This window comes from Mustelus asterias, chromosome 9 (assembly GCF_964213995.1).
Source record: "Mustelus asterias chromosome 9, sMusAst1.hap1.1, whole genome shotgun sequence".
Lineage (NCBI taxonomy): Eukaryota > Metazoa > Chordata > Chondrichthyes > Carcharhiniformes > Triakidae > Mustelus > Mustelus asterias.
Window position 1 is genome coordinate 118,128,554 of NC_135809.1, and position 6,000 is coordinate 118,134,553.

Here is a 6,000-nt window from a genome sequence, read left to right on the forward strand (position 1 = left end):
GTCTCTCCCACCATACCTTGTTATTGCTGGCTTCCCCCACTGCAATTATTGGTCTCCCCCCTGCGATCACTTCCCAACTGAGGTTCAGCCAATCGTTCCCCTCCCATCCTCGGCCTGCCCCGGTTGATTGTTGTTGTAGAGTGTGCAGTGTTCCTACTCTCCTCCCCGATCCCAGTTGCAGATCATACAGCATTTCTGGTGGGCACTGCAGCGTGCCAGGCTGGTAGTGTCAGGGAGCCAGACTGGCACTGGAAGGGTGCCAGGCTGGCAGTGCCAGGCTGGCAGTGCCTAAGGGGCACTGCACCCCTGCCCTGACCTCCCAAAGGGGCCTCAGTGGCTTCCAGTCCTACTGGCGAGACCATCACAACAGGTCCCTGTTTATAGGGACCATACGTGATCCTCGCCGGTGAGGAACTTCACCGGTGACGCCACTAAGGCAAGTGAGCCCGGACGATTGCATTCCGGGCGCACTTGTAATATTTAACTTTGTATATAAATAGATTTAAATTTGTATATAAATAGATTTAAATATTGAGATCAGGCTTGTACCTGTTCTGGGCATGAGGCTGATCTCGCCAGATATCCAAGCCCGGTAAGATAGATAGATAACCATCCCAATTTTTCACCTATCTCGCTATCTTACCAGCTCACCCGCCCATCGACCGGTGGGATGAGCAGGTAAGATCACCCCCGTCAGGTTTGTGGGGAAACTAGAATTGGTTGAAACCAAATAAAAGACAAAGAGCCATCTGAGCTCACATATCCCAGCGGTGCGGTACAGGCAGGGTGAAGAATAGGAAGGCTGGATTCAGGATCTGGCAGTAGGCAATGCAAGCTGGCTGCAGCTAGTTCTGTTGCCTACCTGATGAACTGGACTCACCTGATGAAGGAGCAGCGCTCCGAAAGCTCGTGATTCCAAATAAACCTGTTGGACTTTAACGTGGTGTTGTGAGACTTCAGCCTGTGCCCACCCCAGTCCAATGCCGGCATCTCCACATCACTGTTACTTCAAATCATTGATGGACCTGACTCGGCCAACACAGTGCACAGGAGAATTCGGATAAGAGTAATACAGGGTGGATCCACACCATCCATTCTGTCATGGGCAGAGCCCAGGCAGTTCAGGAGAAGCGCGCGATGTTGTTGAAGACTGCACCTGTGGTACTCAGATTGATTGGGAGCTGCAGTTGGATGAGAATCGGCGGCTAAATCTTTGCAGAAAAGGAGCTGGAATTCTACCTGAGGAAGTTCAGAGCTATGATGGACACAGTGGCTGAAATTAGTGCCACATGTGCTGAATGGACTGCCTAATAAATCTGTGAAACCTACCTTTATTGTATGTGCTATTTGTGTGTAATTTAAATTGAACATGACTTTTCAGTTAATTCATGTTTAATCTCAGTTAATTCTCTACGTGATATCCTGAAGTGTTACTCATATATTAGCTGCTCACAGACAAAAATATTCAACATAATACAAAAAGTATTAAAAATAAAATACATTATCCTTACATTATTTATAATTTACCCGCTTCCCGTATCAGCTTGTTTTTCCAAAAATTCTTCTCTAATAATTTCTTTGACCCTCAAATCACTGGATGTAATTAGCTTATCTCATCTTTCATCTTTTGCTTCAAATTGTGTTTGCTTGTGGCAAATTGCATTTATCTTTGTGCTTCATAGCCTCTGTGTATATTTTCAAATTATGTATTTACTCCTTAACAGCATAAAATGGAATTCAATTAGTTTTTTTTATTAAAGTAATTAATATGCCCACTGTACTATTTTACTTCCTTTTTAGTATCAGGGTTAGAATGGCGGGAGTGGTGAAGCCTACATGGGACTAGACTGAGATTGACACTGTGTTAGAGAACGATGAGGTTTCAGAGGTGAAAGCAGAGGTTCAAATGGGTGGGAGCAGTGCCTATTTAAAGTAAGGATAGGGTGAACGAAGGTGAGGGAAGGCTGTGACTCAGGACTCAGCAAAACCGGGGACTATGAAGCAGCTCAGTTGAAAGGATGTGCCTTAACAGAGAGAGAAAGCATGTTGCTCAAAGAATTTTGTTTCGTGAATGAACAGCCATATCCACTTGGGTTCTACAGATCATGTCAAGGGTTGATTTCAGGAGGAACTTTACTCTGGAAACATCTCCAGAAGTCTGCTTTTCAGGACATTTTTTTGAGGACATGTGGATCCAAATGCGAGCTTCTGAGAGTTGAACTCCAGAGGTACAAGCACACAATGACAGGCTGGCTCCAGTGCAGTACTGCGGGAGTGCTGATCTGTCAGAGGTGCTTTTGGATGAGACATTAAACCAAGGCCCCATCTGCACTCTCAGGTGACCAGGGAAGGTCCCATTGCACTACTTCAATAAGGAATAGAGGAGTTACCTCTGGTATCTTGGCCATTGTTTATTCTTTAATCAACTCCATTTAAACAGATTATCTGCTCGCCATCACATTGGTTTTTGCTGGAGTTTGCTGTGCACAGATTGGCTGCTGTGTTTGCTAGTTTACAACAACTTCGATTGTACGGGACTCACTGGTACATGCCCTGAGTTAGTGAAAGGCGTTTTATAAATGTAAACATTTTTCTTGCTGCCCCACTGAAAATATTTTTCTTGTAATTGTCAGGAATATTTATTTCTTTTATTTGGCGGCTTATATTTGGGAGAAGTTGGAATTAGGAAGCAAAGTTTGATCTGAAATGGCTGGGTGTTAAAAAAAAGTATTTAAAAAATAGCTGAGGGCAGCGAAATACAGATAACCAAATACTTCACCAATGAGGAAAAAAAATTGATCAAGGCAGCTCGATTTGGAGAGATGTAAGCAGTTAAAGGTCACAGTGTCAAAGGCAGGCAGACAAATATCGGTGTAAAATTAATATAAGCAGAGCAGTATCATAGAAATCATAGAAACCCTACAGTGCAGAAGGAGGCCATTCGGCCCATCGAGTCTGCACCGACCACAATCCCACCCAGGCCCTACCCGCTAGTCCCTTTTTTTACCCGCTAATCCCTCTAACCTACGTATCCCAGGACTCTAAGGGGCAATTTTTAACCTGGCCAATCAACCTAACCCGCACATCTTTGGACTGTGGGAGGAAACCGGAGCACCCGGAGGAAACCCACGCAGACACGAGGAGAATGTGCAAACTCCACACAGACAGTTTCCCGAGCCGGGAATCGAACCCGGGACCCTGGAGCTGTGAAGCAGCAGTGCTAACCACTGTGCTACCGTGCCGCCCCTGTGCAAAACTGATTGCTAATAAAACATATTCTCCTACATATTGCAGTGTTAAGGACACGCCAGTGAGCGGTTATATAAACAGAGTGTGACAAGTGGCAAACTAAACCACACAGGAGAATACCAGTGACAATGGGACCGGCCGCTGAAGGAACATTAGCCATTATCTGTGTCTCTTACCAGCAATAGGACTCTTGTTGCAATGACTTGATAAAAGTCAGTCATATAGCACCACCAGCAGGATATAGTCTGAAATACAAAAGACAAGAGAAACTTCGCTGATTAATAGAATGAAAACGACAGACTTGCATTTATATCGGCTGGAGTTTTACCGCTTCGGGGACGGGCGAGGCTCACAGAATGGAATTCTCCGTTGGCCTTGGGCAGGATTTTACGAGCCTCTCCCGGGCAAGGTCGGAAAAGCCCGGCCATTGTGTCTTTCAGGATGTCTGAAAGTGCTTGATGGTCAATCAAGTACTTTTGAAATTTGCCACTGCTGTGATATAGGAAATGAGAGAGCCAATTTGCAAACATAAAGCTTACCTGAACTGACCAGGTACTTAATCTCAGTGACACCCTGAGGGATTATTAACTGAGGTACCAGAGAGAATTCCCCTGCTCTCCCTCAATATAACACCACTGCATCATTTACACTAACCTGAATGGGCAGACAGTGGCTCAGGTTTAAGACTAATGCTGAAACCGTACTGCCTTTCATGCTGGCGGGATGTTACGGTCCCGCTGATGGTGCACTGCCCCCCCCCCACCCCACCCGCCCCCACTCCCCACCGCGGGTTTCAATAGGAACCCCAGATGGCAATGGCAAGTCCATAAGGCATTCAGTCTCCTGCTGCCTCGAAACACGATGTGGAGATGCCGGCGTCGGACTGGGGTGAACACAGTAAGAAGTCTCACAACACCAGGTTAAAGTCCAACAGGTTTATTTGGTAGCAAATACCATAAGCTTTCGGAGCACTGCTCCTTCGTCAGATGGAGTGGAAATGTGCTCTCAAACAGTGCAAACAGACACAAAATCAAGTTACAGAATACTGATTAGAATGCGAATCCCTACAGCCAGCCAGGTCTTAAAGGTACAGACAATGTGGGTGGAGGGAGCATTAAACACAGGTTAAAGAGATGTGTATTGTCTCCAGACAGAACAGCTAGTGAGATTCTGCAAGCCCAGGAGGCAAGCTGTGGGGGTTACTGATAATGTGACATAAATCCAACATCCCGGTTTAGGCCGTCCTCATGTGTGCGGAAACACGCCATGGAGTGAGAGGAAAATCCCGCTCCATATCTACAAGATGATGCGTCTGTCTGTGCAACACTTCCTCAGGACTGCACTGGAGTCCGCTTTGGTCCCTATGTTCAAGTCCCTGGGTTGGCTCTTGAACCTGTTTGGTCTCTTGGGATGGGGAGTTGGCAGAAAAGTGGAGTTGAAGTCGAAGACCAGCCACAATTATATTAATGGTTGAAACAAGCTGGATGGGCAGAATGGTCTACCCCTGCTCCTACTTCTTATATTCTAACTCAACAAGCTATTGAGGTGAAGGCGCTGCCCACTGTGCCATGGCTGGCACAGATAAGCTGCTGGTTGGCACTGGGCAAATCGAATGAGGAATCCCAACACAACATGGACGCAAAATGCAGCAAACAGGGGTATAATTTATAACCTAAAACAAATTATTTCGAGCATGTATTTTTGGCTGTGTCCTTGATATTTCTTGGGGTATGGTGTTGCTGGGGAGATGACTACTGCCCATCCTTGGTGTTCCTGATGTGTGGTGGAGCTGGTGAGCCTTCTTCTTGAACTACTATGTCCATGTAGTGTAGGTACACCCACCCAGCTGTTAGTGACAGAGTTCCAGGATTTTAGTAACAGTGAAAGAAAGGCAATATTCCAAGGCAGGTTGGTGTGAGACTTGGAGTTGGTAGGCATTCTTGGAGTTGGGGGGCATTCTTGGAGTTGGGGGGCATTCTAAGGTGACAGCATTTCCTGAGACCTGTTCCTCCTAGATGGTGGAGGATGCAGTTTTTGGAAGGAGCCTTGGCAAGTTGCAGTGCGCCATGCAGGTGGCACACACTGCAGTCACTGTGCTGGAGGATGTGAATAATTAAGGTGGTAGATGGGGTGTCGGTTGAAATGGCTGTTTTGTCCTGGGTAGTGTAGATCATCTTGTGTCTTGTTGTAGCTGCACTCATCCTTGTAAGTAAAGAGTATTCTATCGCACTGTTGATTTGTGCCTTGTAAATGGTAGACAGGTGGAGTTGGGATGCGAATTCTCAGAATCTAACCTGCGCTTTGGAGCCACTATTTACATAATTGGTCCAGTTAAGCTTCTTGAAATGACTCAGGAAGCCTGACTGGAAAGGAACATCATTTCTTTACAGAATGCAAAGTAAAACCACCACCATGGTGTACACACACTAGTCCCTGCCTGGGACTACAGTTCAGCAGGCCCAGTCCTGGGCCTGCCTTATAAAAGGCTCAGTAATGAGTTCCAGATGGGCAGGCCACTGCCTGTTACCAGGGGAACTCATACTCAATGAACCCCACAGGAGATCAATCAGTGATTCCCCATGGGCTATGTTGGGTTTATCACATCTCTCTTCCAGCCCCCCCAAGGCCTAGGTCCACTCCTCTCGCTCCCATGATGATGGGGCCTTCTCCATCTCTTCACCTGTGGCCTCATTTCCATTGTTTGTAGGGTCTAGTCCGGGGGTCAGAATGCCTCTTTAGGGAGGAGCATTG

The 6,000-nt window shown here is 46.5% G+C and overlaps 1 protein-coding gene across 1 annotated transcript in view; it reads right to left on the reverse strand.

The window, feature by feature from the left end:
* Positions 1-3,499, reverse strand: part of LOC144498955 (uncharacterized) — a 92,725-nt gene extending 89,226 nt beyond the window's left edge. Inside the window, exon 1 of the mRNA XM_078220936.1 lies at positions 3,426-3,499. The gene's annotated coding sequence lies outside the window, so the exon portion shown is untranslated. The remainder of the gene's footprint in view (positions 1-3,425) is intronic.
* Between the last annotated feature and the right edge of the window lie 2,501 nt (positions 3,500-6,000).